We start from the raw sequence: 20,108 nt of genomic DNA, 5'->3' as shown, positions 1-20,108 counted from the left end.
TTGAAAAATAAAAGTAGTTAAGGCTTATTCAATATCCAACTTCAATTCTCAGGCCATAAAGAAAGTGTGCTTTGAAGAAAAAAAAAAATTCATGTTCTAATTTTTTGAAATTAGAAACTAGACCCTTTGTAAAATTCTCCAAGCTAAGAGCAATCCTTACACAGCACAAAAGTTTTTGTAAATCAGCTTTCCTTCCCAGGCATTTTACATGACTAAGTAGTTGCTAAAATATGGGAACTGAGAACATTAACCCTTCTCCAGGTCCACACAGTGAGTGTCCTTTTCTCTTTCTTTGTTTAACTGAGTATTTGCTCGATATTCTACTTATGTTTTTAACATGTGTTTTCAACACTGACATGTTCACAGGCCCCTCTTGAGGCTGTGGCACCAGTCAGGTAAACAAGGAGGAAAAGTGGAATGTGGCCTGGGAAAAAAAGTAAAAATGTTTCTTTGCAATAAGGAATAATTTTTTTGGAAATATCTGTGTTGCAGGTTATAAATATAAAGTGGAAGAGCTGGGTCCCGTCATGCTTCTGTCTCCCAGTGGCCATGGGAAAGTCACCTGCCTGCAGGGGACCCAGGGCAGTGTGGAAATGCACAGGAGAGACTAATGGAGATTTGTCACCAAAAAGACTTGAGGTTAGTCCCAACGCTATCAGTTTAGAGCTTTCCTCCTCTACCCATCTATAAAACTATCTACCTTCTAAACTGTTACAAGGATTAAATGGTCTGATACGTGTGTGTCTCTCTATATATGCATATGTGTGCATGTATATATATGCACGCATAATTCTTCCTATAGACCTATCTTTCTATCCATCTATCCATCTATCTAAGCAAATGTGCAAATGTTGGTTCGCTTTCCCTTCTGGTCCTCAATTGCCAGGTCTGTAATCAGGCAGGATGAACTACACTATTGGTTTTTCAAACTGGGATCCTGGTTGATGAGCAAGGAAGGAGCACAGAATCACAAGGCAAGGCAACTGGCATCCTCCATCCCATGAGCACTGGGACCCCGTTGGGGTCCTTCCAAATCCTCCCCAAAATACTCAATTGTATTTGCCAAAAGGATCATCTGAGAATACCTAATATAATTTCAGTAGGACTCTCCTCAGGTCACCCCATACTCAGCTGTGCTCGCTAACGTCTACAATTATTTTAACAAGTTCATGTCTTTCAGTCCATAATAAAGAAGGCTCAAAACCTAAAACTCAAAGAAATGCTGTATGAAAATGAAATGGATTCATATAACCCTTGCTCTAACCACATTCTCCCCAGAAAATATTTATTTAGCCCTGTCATGGGCAGGACCTCCAAATCATCCACAGGTACAAATAACTAGATATTAGATAGTTCCTATTTTAATAAAGATAAGGACATTAGACTTATGAAAAGTATAGAAAAGTCCTAGGTATAGGAATGGCAAAAAGATTCAAAGAAAGAAGATAATATCAAATTCAGTGACTTCACAATAAATGTTAGATGAACCCTATTTGCCTCTAGAAACTCTTCATTGGTATATTTTTAATAAAATGTTACATATGAAGCTTTTATCCCCCATATGGCTGGCATGACTTAAGAAGCTGTGGCCCCTGGGATTATTTATCAAAGTGTCTCTATGTAGTTGGTTTTAATTGTCTGAATGTGTAATTTTACATTTGCTTATAGGTGTTTTGTATCTCTCCTTCTTATGGGATGTTCTTTAAATAAGTTCAGTGTTGGCACTTGGCCACATTGGACACTTACCTTTAACAATATCTGATTCAGTGCTGAGTACCTCTTGAATAGAGAATAAACCCTTGTGGATCAATATAATATTGACTGGACTTAGAAATAGTAACCCTTTATGGGGCCAGAGATTTGTCTCGAGGAAGCTTCACAGACTGGCTTAATTTCTGTAACTTGCAAACCAATGATCAAATATGATATTTTGGGAGCAGAAGTCCCCTGTTGAAGAATAAACTGCTGTTTGCAACTGAGCATTAGGCCTCAGTCATCATGTAAAAGATTTTTCTGACCTCCGAGTCCATCCACCACAGTAATTCATCTCATCAGCAGCACTGAATTTGCCAGGATAAACAATATGCCTATTACATGTTGCATGAAGGAGTAAAATTAGGAAGCTTGCCCCACTTTTCAAAAGGACACTAAACTGATGTAACTATTCAGGGATTGAGAGTAAAAACCAAGTGGCATCAATATCAATTTTTCCCATATTCTCTATAAATTTCCAACAGATGTTTATCATAGAACTATTGACATGACCTTAACCACAAAAGAGCAAAATGTGGTAATGTTGCTAATAATTCTCAATAAAGACCTTAGCTATACTGAACTTGTATGTATTGCTAACTTCCAAGCTAAAAAATAAAACCCAGGGGCAACTGGAAGATCTGATTAGGTCAGGAAAAAATGTGGATTTGAATTGTTTTGGAAAAAATTATTACAGGTAAACATTTAAATCTCTAAATCCGTGAAAATGTGTATTTCCCTTCAACACTGAGATGTTAACACAAACACAAATCCCCATTTACAAATTGGGTGGTAAGCCTTCACTATCCAGAAAACACCAACTTTCTTTCTTTAATACCACCAAACATTTCTTTAAATTTACTGATCTCCAGTATTCCTCCCCGGGTTCTTTTCTTTTTCTGTTTTACATGCGTTTCTTCTAGCTCAGTGATTCTTAAATTTGGGGAGTTTATGGATCCCTTTGAGAACTGAGCAAAGCTACCCATGTTCTATCTCCCCAGGATAAACGTTTAAATGTGCAAATTGTGTACTTCCCTGGGTTTACAAAGCTCTTAAGGACCATTCAGCATTTATTCGAAGTGCAGTTCATTGATCCTCTGAGACAGAACCACTCAGATAATTTCTTAAAACTAGGATCCTGAGCCCCAAGCACGACAATGGAATCAGGGTTGAGATTCTGTGTTTTAGGAGCATCCCCGGTGATTCTGCAGCTGGTAGAAGGGTAAGTGAGAGCCTCTTTTGGTGCAATTTTCCTGTCCTCTCATGCATCAAGCGGTTCTGCAATCGATGCTCTGCAACCACTCACCCCTCCTGAGGAGCCCGTGCTCTGTTGTTTCCAAGGGACCTCCTTCAGCACATTCCGCATCTTCTTTGCTCTCCTTCCCGGGTTAGGCACATCCACACAGAGCCACACTCTGGTTCCCATGAATGCCAGGCACTTGGACTCCAGAGTACATTTACCTGGACTCTTTCCCTTCTAATTTCCCTTCCCAGAAAGCTCTTGCTCAACTTATCCATCAAGACACACTGCCACAGAATGTATCAAGCTGTCCTCTCTATTCACTGAATCCCCATACTTCCCATGCATATCCGATGGCTGCGCTTACTCCTCTGCACTGTGTGGGATTACATACTCACCTTCCCACGACGAACTGGACATCGTGGGGTTAATAAAGGGGCAGGGACTAGTGTCTGGCCACCCTGCACTGCCACCCCATAAATGCTTTTAGTCAGACTGAAGGAAGTTCAACCTACAGTTCTGCACAGAAAAAGAGATGCACATTATCCTCTAAGGTTAAAGACGAAAATGATCTTACAATTCACCAAAGTATTATATAAATAAGGAAACTGAGTCTGGGGGCCTTTTCTGATTTACGATTTATCAAAAGGCAATTCAATGAACATTTAACAATTCCTGCCTAACAAAGGCACTTCTCAGCGTGGTAAGAGGTGGAAAACTCAGAATCAAGAGAGACACTTTGGGTCCAACAAGATGTTGGCATAAGAAGCTCCAGAGGTCGTTCTCCCACAGAATTTTTGAACAGCTAGGAAAAGCTGGCAGAGATATCTTCCTCAAAATTCTGAAAAACAGCTAAAGGCTTGTAGTAACTATGTGAGTGCCAAATTAAGAAAATATCAGTTAAAAGAACCAGCAGGAGAAACTCAAAATTCCCTTGCTGGCCCATTCTCCACCCCCTTCATGGCATGGTGTGAAGCAGCCTGTGCTCTAATTGTGGGTCCCTGACCCTGTTCCAGAGGGAGCAGTGTAACCCATATGTGCAGACTGGGATGCCTGTATGTTAGTGCAAATCTATCCAACAGCGTCTGAAGACTGAACCAGAAAATTCAACCCTGGCTTCAAACCCCCAGAACTTGCCCTGTAGGCAGAAGCATCTTGCACACAGCTAAAGGAGTGTAAGAAACAATGAAATCAAACTGGTCGGGGCAAAGGATCAATGGCTTTAAGATATACAATAGCGCACCCAGATGAGGGAGAAAGTCTATTTCATAAGGGTAGAGGGGGCATTTGATTCCTGTAATGGCGGGAATTTTGAAGGTCACAAGGACAAGTTCAGGACAAGACACAGGCTCAGAAAACACAGAGAGGACCTCACACTTTCACCTTCAGCTGACCTTCTTGATAGGAAGGTTAAATTCTGAAGGAGAGCACCAGCTAATGTAGAGCCAATTTTCAAAGACTGCAAAAGTTGTCTTTCACCTTGGTCTGCTTGTTTTTACTAGCTCCTGATACACAAGGAAATCTCTGTCATAAAACTAACTGGACACAGCTTAAGGAATAGTGAGCTCAGGGACCAAATCCCAGGGTTAACACTTTAAAATACTAAAATGTACAGAATGAAACAAAAGATTACAAGACAAACAAAGAAACAGGAAATGATGGCCCAGCCAAAGGGATAAGTTAAAATTTAGAAAAATCAATGAAGACCAGACTTATGATATACCAGGAAGACTTTTAAAAAAAAACCTTCAATATGCTGATGGAGATCAAGGAAGAACCACAGAAAAACTAAAGAATATCAGGAAAATGATGAATTAATAATATGAAATATCAATAAAGAGACACAAATTTTAAAAAGGTACCAAACACAGAAATACTGGATTTGAAACCACAATAACTGAAATGAAACATAACCTAGAGAGCTCTAACAGCAGATTAGCAATGGCAGAAGAAAGAATCGATGGACTCAAACATAAGATAATTAAAATTATTCATGCTGAGGAGCAGGAAAAAAAAGAATGAAAATAAGTGAACAGAGCATATGAGACCTGTGGAAAACACCAAGTCGACCAAAATATGCATTATGGAGTTCCCAAAGGAGAAAAGAGAGAGAAAGGAGCAGAAGGAATACTCAAAGATTTTTCTCAAATATTCAAAGGTTTTTCCAATGAAAAACCATGGAAGAAAGAAGGCAGTGAGAAAAAATATTTAAAGTGCTGAAAATAAACAATTGTCAGCAAAGAATTTTATATCCAGCAAGACTGTTTTTTGAAAATGAGGTATTGATTAAGACATTCCCACATAAATAAAAGCTGAGAGGTTTCTTGACCACTAGACTTGCCCTATAAGCAATGCTAAAGAGAGTGTTTTATATTAAAAGGAAAGGATATTAATCCGTGGATCAAGAGGCATAAAGAAATAAAGACCTCTAGTAAAGGTAATCATCTGCATAATTACAAATACCAGTAGTATTATACTATATTGTTTGGTGTGTTAATCCACTTTTTAGTTCCTACAGGTTCTGAAATGCAAATTCATGAAAAGTAAAGTCTATGGTTTCAGACATAATGTATAAAGTTATAAATTTGTAGCAAGTACAACTAAAAGGTAGGAGGACAGAGGGGGATAGGAACAGTGTTTGCAAATGCTATTGAAGTTAAAGCAGATATCAAATCAAATGTGATTATTAAAATTCAGTGTGTTAAATTTAAGCACCATGATAACCATAGAGAAAATATCTGAAAATATATATAGAAGGAAATGAGAAGTGACTCAACATGGTATACTACAAAAAATCAAATTAATATGAGAGTAAGCATTAAAAGAAGAAATGAGGGATGAAAAAGGTATGCAACTTACAAAGACCAAATAGCAAAGTGGCAGGAGAAAGTTTCACATCATCAGTAATTACTTTAAATATAAATGGATTAAACTCTCCAGTCAAAAGGCAGAAATTGGCAGAATGGATTTAAAAAAAAAAAAAGCATGACCCAACTATAAACTGTTTACAAGAGACCTTAAATACAAAGATACAAATAGGCTGAACATGACACGATGGAAAAAGTATATATCATGCAAACAGCAACCAAAAGAGAGCTGCCATAACTATACAAATATCAGATATAATGAGACTTCAAGTCAAAAACTGTTACAAGGGACAAAGAAGGATACCATATACTGATAAAGGGGCCATTTGAACAAAAATACATAACAATTTTAAATATATATGCACCTAATGGCAGAGCCCCAGAATATATGAAGCAAATATTGACAGATTTGAAGGGAGAAATAGAAAGTTCCACATTAATAGTAGGAAACTTCTATACACCACTATCAACGATGGATAGGAAATCTAGACAGAAGATCAATAGGAAATAGAAGGCTTGACTGATACTATAAATCAACTAGACCTAATACATATATAGAACATTTTATCCAAACAACAGCAGAAAACACATGCTTCTCTGGTGCACACAGGTCATTCTTCAGGATAGAACATACCTTATGTCACAAAACAATCAGTAAATTTTAAAACATCGACGTCATACAATGTATCTACTCTGACCACAATGAAACGAAGCTAGAAATCAATAACGGAGGGAGAACTACACAGTTCACAATTACGTGGAAATTAAGCACACATTTTAAACAACCAATGGATCAAAGAAAAAATCACAAGGAAAATTAAGGAATATCTTGAGGTGAATGCAAACAAAAGCACAACATACCAGAAATTATGAGATGCAGCCAAGGCAGTGTTGAGAAGGAAATGTATAACTCTAAATATTTATGTAAGAAAAGAAGAAAGACCTCATATCAGAGGCCTAACTTCAAAATTGGAGGAACTACAAAAAGAAGGGCTCATTAAACCCAAAGCAAGCAGAAGGAAGGAAAATAACAAAGACTAGATGGGAAATAAATGAAATAGAGAAAAAAAAAACAATAGAAAATCAGTGAAATTAAAGTTTGTTCTCTGAAAGGATCAATAAAACCAACAATCCTTTAGCTAAAATGAAAAGAAAAAGAAAGAGAAAGGACACAACTAAAATCAGAAATTTAAGAGGGTGGGACATTACTACTGACCCCACAGAAATAATCAGGATTATAAGTGGATACTATGAACACTATATGCCAACAAATGACATAACCCAGTATTACCTATACTGACTCAAGAAGAAATAGAAGATCTCAACAGAACAATAACAATAAAGAGATTGAATCAGTAATCATAAACCACCCAACAAAGAAAAGTCCAGGACCAGATGGCTTCACAGGGAAATTGCACCAAACATTCCAAGAAGAATTAACACCAATCCTCCTCAAACTCTTCCAAAAAATTGAAGAGAGACCACACACCAACTCATTCTACAAGGCCAACATGATCCTCATACCAAAGCCAGATAAAGATACTAGAAGGGAAGAAAATTACAAATACCTCGTATGAATACAGATGCATGAATTTTGCAACAAAATTCTAGCAAACCAAATCCAACAGCACATGACAAGAATTATACACTATGATACAGTAGGACTTATTCCAGGGATGCAAGGGTGGTTCAACATAAGTAAAATCAATTAATGTAATTAACCACATTAAAAGATCAAAGGAAGATGTTGGTGCATAGTGTGGGCAGCCAGTGGATGGGGCTGAGCAGGTTGCTGGCTGTTTTCTTTGACCTGGACAACACACTCATCGACGGGTGAGTCAGAAGGGTATGCTGGAGGTGATAAAGTTCTTATCATCAAAATACTATCACAAAGAAGATGCTGAAATTATCTATGATAAAGTTCAACTTAAACTCAACAGTGAGTGCTTTGATCCTTCCAAGACATGCATCACTGATCTAAGGACTTCACACTGGGAAGAAGCAATCCAGGAAACAAAGGTGGTGCAGCCGATAGGAAATTGGCTGAACTGCTATTTACTGTGAAAATCTACGCACTTACAGCATATGACACTAGCAGAAGATGTCAAAGCCAGGCTCAATGAATGTCAAAAGGAGGTTTGCCTACTTCTAAGGACACACCCAGAGGGAAAAGACACACCAGAGGGAAAGATTGTGGCTTGTGCCTGTCTGTTCCATTTTGATGCTACTGCAGATGAAGTGCAGAAAAGGGAGAAACCAGCACCTTCCATATTTTATTACTGCTGTGGTCTCCTCAGAGGTCAGCTTTTAACAGCTTTTCCATGATCTTTGGGCATCTCTCCAGAGTTGAGCCTCCTGGTAGTCTTGGCCTCTTACGGAAGCACTTTTACTTTCTTTTCCCGGGTACATAATGGAGTTGAAGGGGACTAGAGAGTTCGGCCGGCGTAAGAATAAGCCACATGACAATAAAAGTCATTTTGCTTCTGGGGATCACTAAGAGCAGAATTGCCTGCATGCCGCCTAAGTGTGCAGCCCCCCAGTCTGTTCTCTGATGACCGAATATTATACCCATATGATGGAAACTAACAGAAAGTTAGGTTTTGCTGAGAACCCTTTCCAGGGTGCCACTTTAATACCTGAGTCTTCTTAGAGTTACCATCTGAATGAAATCTCCTATTTTGCACATTTTCATAAATACACCCATGTTTCATAAATGTCTGTCTCCAATTCAGGGTTCACTTTGAGCTTAAAAACTACCAGTTCCATTAATAAATTTTGTGCCAGAATGTGTTCCTTCCTCCCCAGACCACTAGGATAGATGATCTCTTGATTTCATCAATCATACTTGGAGTACAATGGTTAATTAAGGAAAAAGCGCTGTATGATTTGGGTGGGTTTTTGATACATTTTCTTTTAACTCTTTGTAAAATTACAAAGAAACTCCTAGTGCAAAATATTAAACTGCATTTTGGGATATGTAATAGCTATGATTCCTTCAAGATAGATAGTAGAGAATGAAATTCTAGATTGTGCCAATCTGCGAACCTATTTCTTTAGCTGTCATTTTGGGTCTGCCATCAAGAACAGAATTCTCTGTTGTTGTATGAGTGCCCTGTTAAGTTTACTTCTCACTATTGATTTTCAAAATGTGACTGTGTGCCGGGTCATCCCAGGTGCTGTTGCTGGGAAGCTGAACATTTGTCCAGGGTATGCTTGTGTGTACTTCCAGGCTCGATGCCCACATGACCTTGATTATAACTCAGCTATTAAAGAGTGTCCAGTTGGAGAGTTTTGACAAGGAAAATTTACGTGCATGGTTTCTCCAATTGACGGAAGTTTAAAGCTGAGGGGTTGTGCTTTTAGGGAACCCACAGGATGGGTGTAGCAGGCTTCACATTTGTTACACTAAGTGGGGAAGGTGCAACAATCTGAGATCATGATGGCAAACCTCAACAAGATAGCTCTGGGATATTATGTGGGCCGTTTTTCAGCAAAAGTGATCTAGAGGGGAAAAATGAAATAATTGAATTGCCTTGTCTTCACAGTTTGTATTCTGTATGGTGCAATAATGCAATATTACACTCCATTTGTACCCTTCCTTAAGGAAGAAGTTAATGGTTTTCTACATTCTGAGTGGTATGTTACAGAAGATAATGATTGTAAGAGATCTTGGAATAGACCTAAGATTTTATTAATATGTTAATTTTAGAACAATCTTAAAATTAAAAAATGATATAGCATTAAAAAAAAAGAAAAAAGACAACCACATGATCATCTCAATTGAGGCAGAAAAGGCAATTAAAATCCAGCATCCTTCTTGATATTAAAAAAAACTTAGAAAACTAGGAATAAAAGGAAATATCCTCAACATGATAAAGAGCATATATGAAAAACCCACAGCAAAAATCACATTTAATTATGAAAGAGTAAAAGCTTTGCCCTTAAGATCAGATACCCACTGTCACTACTGTTATTCGCTATTTTACTGGGAGTTCTCACCAAAGCAATTAGGCAAGGAAAAGAAATACAGGGCCACCAAGTTGAAAAGGAAGAAGTAAAATTTTCCCCATTTTCAGATGACTTGATTCTATATATATAAAATTCTGAAAAGTTCACATCAAAGTTCCTAGAGCTAATAAACAAATTCAACAAAGTGGCAGGGTACAAGATCATCACCCCAGAATCAGTCATGTTGCTATATACTGGTAACTAACAATCTAAAGTGGAAATCAAGGAAAAATATTTCCATTTATAAATGCAACTAAAAGAATAAAATATCTAGGAATAAATTTAAGCAAGGATTTAAATTACTTGTCTATGGAAAACTAAAAAACGTTGTTAAAAAAATGAAAAAAATACCTAAATAAATGGAAAAAGATTCTATGTTCACGGATTGGAAGGCTATATATTGTTAAGATGTCAATTCTACCTAAAGTGATTTATAGATTCAATGCAATCCCCATCAAAATTACAACAGCCTTCTTTGCAGAAATGAAAAAGTCAATCATCAGATATATATGGAAGGGAAGGGGGCCCCGAATGCCCAAAACCATCTTGAAACAACATGCATGAAGCTGGAGGACTCGTTCCAATAGATGGTATATAAATAAAAATTTCCTAATTTTTAAACATATCACTAAGATACAGTAATCCAAGCAGGATAGTACTGGCACAAGAACAGACATAGACCAACGGAATCGGAAATATATCCTCACATCTATGGCCAACTGATTTTTGACAAGGGTGCCAAGTCTACTCAATGGGGAAACAACAGTCCTTTCAATAAATAGTGCTGGAAAAACTGGGTACTCTATGCAAAAGAATCCCTATACAAAAATTAACTCAAGATGGATGAAAGACTTAAATATAAGAATCAAAACTATAAAGCTCCTAGAGGAAAACATAATGAAGTGTCTTCAGGCCCTTGCATTAGGGAATGGTTTCTTAGACTGTACACCAAAAGCAAAGGCATCAAAAGAAAAAGAATAGATAAATGGGATCTCATCAAAATTTAATAAGTTTTTACATCAAAGAATTAACATGAAAATAAAGGACAGCCTACAGAATGGGTGGCAATGTTTGGAGACCAGATATCTGGTAATGATTTCATACCCAGAATATATAAGGAAATCCTACAAGTCAACAACCAAAAGGCAATCCAATTTTAAAGATGGGAAATTGAATAGACATTTCCCCAAAAAGATATACAAATCATCAATAAGGACATCAAAAGATCCTCAACATCATCAGCAATTAAGGAAATACAAATCAAAGCCACAAAGAGGTGCCATTTTACACCCACTAGAAAGGTAACGATTTTTTAAAAAAAAAGGAAAATAACAAGTCTTCAAAAGGATATAGAGAAATAGAAACACTTGTTCATTTTTGGTGGGAATGTAAAATGATGCAGCTACTGTGGAAAACAATATGGCGGGTTCTCAGAAAGCTAAATATAGACTTACCATATGACCCAGAAATCCCACTGCTACGCATATACCCCAAAGAATTGAAAGTGGGGACTTCAACAGATATTTTTACACCAATAATCATAGTAGCTTTATTCATAATTTTAAAAAGATGGAAGCAACCCAATGTGTCCATCAACAGATGAATAAACAAAAGATGGTATATAAATAAGATGGAATATTATTCAGCCCAAAAAAAGGATTTGAAGTTCTGATGTATGTGACAACATGGATGAAACTTCAGATGAAATAAGCCAGATACAAAATGCCAAGTATGGTATGATCTCACGTATATTAAATAATTAGAATATGCAAATTCATAGACAGAAATTAGAACACAGGTTACCAGAGGCTGGGGTTGGAGTGGGGAATAGGGAGTTAATACTTAATTGGTACAGAGCTTCTGTTTCAGTGATAGAAAAGTTTTAGTATGGATGATGGTGACAGTGGCACAACACTGTGAATGCAATTAAATGTTTAATTTAAATGTGCTTAAAAGTGGACATTATAGGTCGTATACATGCTACAAGAACAAAAATTTTTTAAAAACATAGACTATCAAACAGCGAACCCTAATGTATACTATCGACTACAGGTAATAGTATACCCAAAATAACATTGTTTCATCAGTTGTAATAAAAGTACCATACTAATGCAACGTGCTAGTAATAAGGAAAACTGTTAGTGGCAGGGCAGTTCTGCATGATTTTTCTGTAAACCTACAACTTCTCAAATAAAAAAAAAACCCTCAGGATTGTGACCCTCAATTTCAGTAGTTAGGGATGTAGGACACATAAATGACCATCTGTAATTCAACCTTGCACACAAAGGTGACAGAGTTCCAGAAATTACAAAGAGGTTATCTCAGAGTCGGAAGAGCAAGATTCTGAGAACTCGCAGGGGAGGAGGCTTTTCAGGAATTGCTGGGAAGTTGGGTCAAGTTTTGAGCAGCAGGTGCAGGCTTTCCAGAGAGCATAGACTCAGAGGAGAGAAAGGCCCATGCTATGGGGCATGTTTGGGGTGGGATGCTATGTCGGCAGGAAAGAAACTTTAGTCACAGCACAAATAAAACAAAGCAGCTGCTGACGCTCAGCCTGCAAAGGTAGAGCTGGGCAGTAGGGTGCCAGGCTGGGTGTCCACACATGGGTGAGAACAGGTTTACGAGGTTGCCACGTGCGTGATTCCATGTGTTAGCAATAACAGCCTGTGGCACAGGAGGGCAAAAATATCCCATGTCATAGATGAGGGAACGAGGTCAAAAAGACGGTGTGGCTCACCTGGAGTCCGGGAGTTAGGTAAAACGAGTGGAACCTGACTCTTGGATCCGTAACCCTTAAGAGGCCTTTTTCCCTACAGTGTAATCATTATGTATAATGAATGGCAGCAGAATGATTACTCCATGTGTGCTGCTTACATATCTACTACACAGGTAAATTGCATCTTTACTAAAAAGGACATATTGGACGCCATCCTTGAATTTGGTACCCAAACAGCATTGACATCATAACACCATTGAAGATCCTTATTAAACATATTAAGCAAAGATTTGATAACAAAAGTAGCATAATTAAAGAATGGCACAGACAAGCGAGATTTATTTCCTCAACTGGATTCCAGAGAAAACATACTTCTAGACTCCACTATCAATAATTCTGCCAAACAGATCAATTCTTTATAAACTAAAGAATGCTGAGGCAGAGTACTTAGGGATGTAATACTTGGCTCTGGGCATGTTTACAGGAAAATACAGGTAAGCATAGAATTTGCTGTTTGTTTGCTTTCCACTTGGCATCAGAAACCTAACAAGAAAAAGACCTTTTACTGAAAGCAACCACAACGAGCTATGGAGAAAACACATATTGTGGCAAAGGCTCCGAGATGAAAATCTCTCTTCAAAACTGAAAAGAAATGCTAATGTGCTCTAGCTCAGAACTGCTGTACTATAAAGAAAATTAATATCAAAGTGGAACAACATCTACTGTTCCACCCAGTGAGATGAAAACAATGGTGCTTGGCCAAGAGGTACAAGGAAATACAAGAATCTGATAGGAACAGAGGAAATTAAGACAAATCTTACAAAAAATTCATAATGAAACAAGGCTATGCAACTTACCTTATCCATGTGCAAGTGGAACACTAAACGGAGAACAAGCTTAGTGTGGAAAAGGGCGTGACTACAGCAGCCTCTGAGCTTAAAATTCTGCTTTCTTCACTCTTACCTTCGCCTCCCACAGAGACTGACCAATAAGTAAAAAGGAACCAGTGTGCACGAGCACAAGTATAACTAATTGCATCCTATTACTTTTTTTTGTTTGTTTGTTTGTTTGTTTTTTATCATCATTTTATTGAGATATATTCACATACCACGCAGTCATACAAAACAAATTGTACTTTCGATTGTTTACAGTACCATTACATAGTTCTACATTCATCACCTAAATCAATCCCTGACACCTTCATTAGCACACACACAAAAATAACAAGAATAATAATTAGAGTGAAAAAGAGCAATTGAAGTAAAAAAGAACACTGGGTACCTTTGTCTGTTTGTTTCCTTCCCCTACTTTTCTACACATCCATCCATAAACTAGACAAAGTGGAGTTTGGTCCTTATGGCATTCCCAATCCCATTGTCACCCCTCATAAGCTACATTTTTATACAACTGTCTTCGAGACTCAAGGGCTCTGGGTTGTAGTTTGATAGTTTCAGATATCCACCACCAGCTACCCCAATTCTTTAGAACCTAAAAAGGGTTGTCTAAAGTGTGCGTAAGAGTGCCCACCAGAGTGATCTCTCGGCTCGTTTTGGAATCTCTCTTCCACTGAAGCTTATTTCATTTCCTTTCACATCCCCCTTTTGGTCAAGAAGATGTTCTCCATCCCACGATGCCGGGTCTACATTCCTCCCCGGGAGTCATATTCCACGTTGCCAGGGAGATTCACTTCCCTGGGTGTCTGATCCCACGTAGGGGGGAGGGCAGTGATTTCACCTTTCAAGTTGGCTTAGCCAGAGAGAGAGGGCCACATCTGAGCAACAAAGAGGCATTCAGGAGGAGACTCTTAGGCACAAATACAGGGAGGCCTAGCCTCTCCTTTGCAGCAACCATCTTCCCAAGGGTAAAACTTATGGTAGAGGGCTCAACCCATCAAACCACCAGTCCCCTATGTCTGTGGTCATGTTAGCAACCATGGAGGTGGGGTAGGCGAATACACCTGCATTCTCCACAGGCTCCTCAAGGGGGCACTACATCTTTTTTTTTTTTTTCCTTGTTTGTCTTTTTTCTTTTTTTTTTTTTTAACTTTCCCTTCTTTTTTAAATAAACTGTATGAAAAAAAAAGTTAAAAAGAAAACAAACATACAATAAAAGAACATTTCAAAGAGACCATAACAAGGGAGTAAGAAAAAGACAACTAACCTAAGATAACTGCTTAACTTCCAACATGTTCCTACTTTACCCCAAGAAAGTTACATAATAGAGCAACATTTCAGTGAACTTGTTCCTACTACATCCATCAGAAATTAACAGACCATAGTCATTTCTGGGCATCCCCAGAACGTTAAATAGCTTATCTGTTCTTCTTGGATTATTGTTCCCCCTTCCTTAATTGCTCTCTACTGCTAGTTCCCCTACATTCTACATTATAAACCATTTGTTTTACATTTTTCAAAGTTCACATTAGTGGTAGCATATAATATTTCTCTTTTTGTGCCTGGCTTATTTCGCTCAGCATTATGTCTTCAAGGTTCATCCATGTTGTCATATGCTTCACCAGATCGTTCCTTCTTACTGCCGCGTAGTATTCCATCGTGTGTATATACCACATTTTATTTATCCACTCATCTGTTGAAGGACATTTGGGTTGTTTCCATCTCTTGGCAATTGTGAATAATGCTGCTATGAACATTGGCGTGCAGATATCTGTTTGTGTCACTGCTTTCCGATCTTCCGGGTATATACCGAGAAGTGCAATCGCTGGGTCGAATGGTAGCTCTATATCTAGTTTTCTAAGGAACTGCCAGACTGACTTCCAGAGTGGCTGAACCATTATACAGTCCCACCAACAATGAATAAGAGTTCCAATTTCTCCACATCCCCTCCAGCATTTGTAGTTTCCTGTTTGTTTAATGGCAGCCATTCTAACCGGTGTTAGATGGTATCTCATTGTGGTCTTAATTTGCATCTCTCTAATAGCTAGTGAAGCTGAACATTTTTTCATGTGTTTCTTGGCCATTTGTATTTCCTCTTCAGAGAACTGTCTTTTCATATCTTTTGCCCATTTTATAATTGGGCTGTCTGTACTATTGTCATTGAGTTGTAGGATTTCTTTGTATATGCAAGATATCAGTCTTTTGTCAGATACATGGTTTCCAAAAATTTTTTCCCATTGAGTTGGCTGCCTCTTTACCTTTTTGAGAAATTCCTTTGAGGTGCAGAAACTTCTAAGCTTGAGGAGTTCCCATTTATCTATTTTCTCTTTTGTTGCTTGTGCTTTGGGTGTAAAGTCTAGGAAGTGGCCTCCTAATACAAGGTCTTGAAGATGTTTTCCTACATTATCTTCTAGGAGTTTTATGGTACTTTCTTTTATATTGAGATCTTTGGTCCATTTTGAGTTAATTTTTGTGTAGGGTGTGAGGTAGGGGTCCTCTTTCATTCTTTTGGATATGGATATCCAACTCTCCCAGCCCCATTTGTTGAAAAGACCATTATGGCTCAGTTCGGTGACTTTGGGGGCCTTATCAATGATCAGTTGGCCATAGATCTGAGGGTCTATCTCTGAATTCTCAATTCGATTCCATTGATCTATATGTCTATCTTTGTGCCAGTACCATGCTGTTTTGGCAACTGTGGCTTTATAATAAGCTTCAAAGTCAGGGAGTGTAAGTCCTCCCACTTCGTTTTCCTTTTTTAGAGTGTCTTTAGCAATTCGAGGCATCTTCCCTTTCAAATAAATTTGATAACTAGCTTTTCCAAGTCTGCAAAGGAGGTTGTTGGAATTTTGATTGGGATTGCATTGAATCTGTAGATGAGTTTGGGTAGAATTGACATCTTAATGACATTTAGCCTTCCTATCCATGAACATGGAATATTTTTCCATCTTTTAAGGTCCCCTTCTATTTCTTTTAGTAGAGTTATGTAGTTTTCTTTGTATAGGTCTTTTACATCTTTGGTTAAGTTTATTCCTAGGTACTTGATTTTTTTAGTTGCTATTGAAAATGGTATCTTTTTCTTGAGTGTCTCTTCAGTTTGTTCATTTCTAGCATATAGAAACATTACTGACTTATGTGCATTAATCTTGTAACCCGCTACTTTGCTAAATTTGTTTATTAGCTCTAGTAGGTATATCGTTGATTTCTCAGGGTTTTCTAGATATAAGATCATATCATCTGCAAACAATGACAGTTTTACTTCTTCTTTTCCAATTTGGATGCCTTTTATTTCTTTGTCTTGCCGGATTGCCCTGGCTAGCACTTCCAGCACAATGTTGAATAACAGTGGTGACAGCGGGCATCCTTGTCTTGTTCCTGATCTTAGAGGGAAGGCTTTCAGTCTCTCACCATTGAGTACTATGCTGGCTGTGGGTTTTTCATATATGCTCTTTATCATGTTGAGGAAGTTTCCTTCAGTTCCTACCTTTTGAAGTGTTTTTATCAAACAGGATGTTGGATTTTGTCAAATGCTTTTTCAGCATCTATTGAGATGATCAATTGATTTTTCCCTTTTTTAATGTGTTGTAATACATTGATTGTTTTTCTTATGTTGAACCATCCTTGCATGCCTGGAATGAACCCCACTTGGTCATGGTGTATGATTTTTTTAATGTGTCTTTGGATTCGATTTGCAAGTATTTTGTTGAGGATTTTTGCATCTATATTCATTAGGGAGATTGGCCGGTAGTTTTCCTTTTTTGTAGCATCTTTGCCTGGTTTTGGTATTAGATTGATGTTAGCTTCATAAAATGAGTTAGGTAGTGTTCCATTTTTTTCAATGTTTTGAAAGAGTTTGAGTAAGATTGGTGTCAGTTCTTTCTGGAAAGTTTGGTAGAATTCCCCTGTGAAGCCATCTGGCCCTGGGCATTTATTTGTGGGAAGATTTTTGATGACTGATTGGATCTCTTTGCTTGTGATGGGTTGGCTGAGGTCTTCTATTTCTTCTCTGGTCAGTCTAGGTTGTTCATATGTTTCCAGGAAATTGTCCATTTCTTCTACATTATCCAGTTTCTTGCCATACAGTTGTTCATAATATCCTCTTATAATTTTTTTAATTTCTTCAGGATCTGCAGTTATGTCACCTTTTTCATTCATTATTTTGTTTATATGGGTCTTCTCTCTTTTTGATTTTGTCAGTCTAGCTAGGGGCTTGTCAATCTTGTTGATCTTCTCAAAGAACCAACTTTTGGTGATATTTATCCTCTCTATTGTTTTTTTTGTTCTCTATGTCATTTATTTCTGCTTTAATCCTTGTTATTTCTTTTCTTGTACTTGGTTTAGGATTGGTTTGCTGTTCATTTTCTAGCTTCTTCAGTTGATCCATTAGTTCTTTGATTTTGGCTCTTTCTTCCTTTTTAATATATGCGTTTAGTGCTATAAATTTCCCCCTTAGCACTGCTTTTGCTGCATCCCATAGATTTTGGTATGTTGTGTTCTCATTTTCATTCGTCTCTATATATTTAGCAATTTCTCTTGCTATTTCTTCTTTAACCCACTGATTGCTTAGGAGTGTGTTGTTTAACCTCCAGGTATTTGTGAATTTTCTAAGTCTATGATGGTTATTGACTTCTAATTGTATTCCATTGTGGTCAGAGAATGTGCTTTGAATAATTTCAATCTTTTTAAATTTATTGAGGCTTGTTTTATGTCCCAGCATATGATCTATTCTGGAGAAAGTTCCGTGAGCACTAGAAAAGTATGTGTATCCTGGTGATTTGGGATGTAATGTCCTGTAGATGTCTGTTAAATCTAATTCATTTATCAGATTGTTTAGGTTTTCAATTTCCTTATTGGTCTTCTGTCTGGTTGATCTATCTATAGGAGAGAGTGATGTGTTGAAGTCTCCCACAATTATTGTGGAAACATCAATTGCTTCCTTTAGTTTTGCCAGTGTTTCTCTCATGTATTTTGTGGCACCTTGATTGGGTGCATAGACATTTACGATTGTTATTTCTTCTTGCTGAATTGCCCCTTTTATTAGTATGTAGTGGCCTTCTTTGTCTCTCAAAACATCCCTGCATTTGAAGTCTATTTTATCTGAGATTAATATTGCTACACCTGCTTTCTTTTGGCTGTAGCTTGCATGAAATATTTTTTTCCATCCTTTCACTTTCAGTTTCTTTGTGTCCCTGTGTCTAAGATGAGTCTCTTGTATGCAACATATTGATGGTTCATTTTTTTTGATCCATTCTGCGAATCTATATCTTTTAATTGGGGAGTTTAATCCATTTACATTCAACGTTAAAACCATGAAGGCATTTCTTGAAGCGGCCATCTTATCCTTTGGTTTATGTTTGCCATATTTTTCCCTCTCTCTATTAATATCCTTTATTGTACCCATACCGAATCTCTTTAGTACTGCACCTTTCTCCAAGTCTCTCTGTCCTGTCTTTGTTTCTCTGTCTGTAGGGCTCCCTTTAGTATCTCCAGTAGGGCAGGTCTCTTGTTAGCAAATTCTCTCAGCATTTGTTTGTCTGTGAAAAATTTAAGCTCTCCCTCAAATTTGAAGGAGAGCTTTGCTGGATAAAGTATTCTTGGCTGGAAATTCCTCTCACTCAGAATTTTAAATATATCGTGCCACTGCCTTCTCGCCTCCATGGTGGCTGCTGAGTAGTCACTACTTAGTCTTATGCTGTTTCCTTTGTATGTGGTGAATTGCTTTTCTCTTGCTGCTTTCAGAACTTGCTCCTTCTCTTCTATGTTTGACAGTGTGATCAGTATATGTCTCGGAGTGGGTTTTTTTGGATTTATTCTATTTGGAGTTCGCTGAGCATTTATGATTTGTGTATTTATGTTGTTTAGAAGATTTGGGAAGTTTTCCCCAACAATTTCTTTGAATACTCTTCCTAGACCTTTTCCCTTTTCTTCCCCTTCTGGGACACCAATGAGTCTTATATTCGGACGTTTCATATTATATCATATCCCTGAGGTCCATTTCGAGTTTTTCAATTTTTTTCCCCATTCTTTCTTTTATGCTTTCATTTTCCATTCTGTCATCTTCCAGGTCACTGATTCGTTGTTCAACTTCCTCTAGTCTTGTACTATGAGTGTCCAGAATCTTTTTAATTTGGTCAACAGTTTCTTTAATTTCCATAAGATCATCCATTTTTTTATTTAGTCTTGCAATGTCTTCTTTATGCTCTTCTAGGGTCTTCTTGATTTCCTTCATATCCCGTACTATGGTCTCATTGTTCATCTTTAGTTCTTTGAGTAGCTGCTCTAGGTGCTGTGTCTCTTCTGATCTTTTGATTTGGGTGCTTGGGCTTGGGTTATCCATATCGTCTGGTTTTCTCATATGCTTTATAATTTTCTGTTGTTTTTGGCCTCGTGGCATTTGCTGAACTTGATAGGGTTCTTTTAGGGTTTGTAGACCTATTGAAGTCCTTATCTCTAATTTATCAGATCTACAGCTTCGTGGAGTACACTTTCTCTAACTAACCAGCAGGTGGCGTCCACGAGCCACCTGTTCTCCACAAGCCAGTTCTCCCCTGCTTAGCCTTTTTGGTGAGTGGGGGAGTGAGTCTTGTGGGGCCCAATTGGTGTACCAAGCTTGCGTGTGTAGTTGGTGTTGCCTG

The 20,108-nt window shown here is 37.7% G+C and overlaps 1 protein-coding gene and 1 pseudogene across 5 annotated transcripts in view; one reads left to right on the top strand and one right to left on the bottom strand.

Annotated features, from left to right (window-relative positions):
* The window catches only part of PTPRM (protein tyrosine phosphatase receptor type M), a 792,402-nt gene that overhangs the window by 609,560 nt on the left and 162,734 nt on the right, over nt 1–20,108 (bottom strand). The gene's annotated exons all lie outside the window — the stretch shown is intronic.
* Nucleotides 7,634–8,184, top strand: LOC119511864 (annotated as a pseudogene).

This window comes from Choloepus didactylus, chromosome 16, assembly GCF_015220235.1.
Source record: "Choloepus didactylus isolate mChoDid1 chromosome 16, mChoDid1.pri, whole genome shotgun sequence".
In the NCBI taxonomy this organism is placed as follows: Eukaryota; Metazoa; Chordata; class Mammalia; order Pilosa; family Megalonychidae; genus Choloepus; species Choloepus didactylus.
The sequence above is the reverse complement of the archived record's forward strand: the minus strand, read 5'-3'. Positions and strand labels throughout refer to the sequence as shown.